Genomic DNA, 1198 nt, shown 5'->3' with positions numbered 1-1198 from the left:
TCCACCACCATGAAGCCAGGCTTCAGCCCCCGTGGAGTTAGGCCGAGGAGGTTTTGGGGACACAGGTGGTCAAGGTGGGAGGCCGAGGAGGGGGGCTTTGGTGGGGGCCGAGGGCGAGGTGGAGGCTTTCCGGGCCGAGGTGGTGGCGGCGGTGGTGGAGGAGGAAGAGGTGGAGCTTTCAGGGTGGGGACAATGGGGATCGTGGTCGAGGAGGACAGAGAGGAAACCAGTGTGGAAAGAATGTGATAGTGGAGCCTCATCGGCATGAGCGTGTCTTCATTTGCCGTGGAAAGGAAGATGAACTAGTCACCAAAAACCTGGTCCCTGGAGAATCCGTTTATGGAGAGAAGAGAGTCTCCATTGCGGAGGTAGATGACAAAATTGAGTACCGGGCCCGGAACCCTTTCCGTTCCAAGCTGGCTGCAGCCATCCTGGGCGGCATGGACCAGATCCACATCAAGCCAGGAGCCGAGGGGCTCTACCTCGGGGCCACCTTGGGAACCACCGTCTCCCACGTCTCTGACATCGTAGGCCCCGATGGTCTGGTCTACGCAGTTGAGTTCTCCCACCGCTCTGGACGGGACCTCATTAACTTAGCCAAGAAGAGGACGCGCGGCACCCACACAAATACCGCATGCTCACTGCAATGGTAGATGTGATCTTTGCTGATGTGGCCCAGCCAGAACAAACTCGGATTGTGGCCCTGAATGTCCACGACCTTCCTGCGGATCGGAGGACACTTTGTGATTTCTATTAAGGCCAACTGCATCGACTCCATCGCCTCGGTCGAGGCCGTGTTTGCTTCGGAGGTGAACAAGATGCAGCAGGAGAACATGAAGCCCCAGGAGCAGCTGACCCTAGAGCCCTAGGAGAGAGACCACGCGGTGGTGGTGGACGTGTACAGGCCACCTCCCAAGGTGAAGAACTGAAGCTCCTGCTCCCTGCCTGCTCCCCGCCCGGTTCTGTGGAATGCTTTGCTCATGCCGCTGTTGCACGTGGGATTTTTTTTCTATTAAAGACTCTCCTGATTTTGTAATTGCTTGATTACTTCCTTGATTCCCCCTACAGGACTAAAAGATAAAGGCTGCATATACACTGTCCACTACTGTATCTTTGGTGTCCTAAGACAGGGCCAAGCTCAATAAATACTATTCAAGTTAAAAAAAAAAAAAAAAAAAAAAGACTCTCCTGAAAAAAA

General features: G+C 54.3%; 1 pseudogene; it reads left to right on the top strand.

Moving 5' to 3' along the window:
* Positions 1-9: 9 nt before the first annotated feature.
* LOC150056346 (rRNA 2'-O-methyltransferase fibrillarin pseudogene) lies at positions 10-932 on the top strand (annotated as a pseudogene).
* The last annotated feature ends 266 nt before the right edge of the window (positions 933-1198 follow it).

The sequence above is a fragment of the Megascapheus bottae genome, chromosome 12, assembly GCF_031878675.1.
Source record: "Megascapheus bottae isolate mThoBot1 chromosome 12, mThoBot2.hap1, whole genome shotgun sequence".
NCBI lineage: Eukaryota > Metazoa > Chordata > Mammalia > Rodentia > Geomyidae > Megascapheus > Megascapheus bottae.
This window is presented reverse-complemented; position numbering and strand designations above follow the sequence as displayed.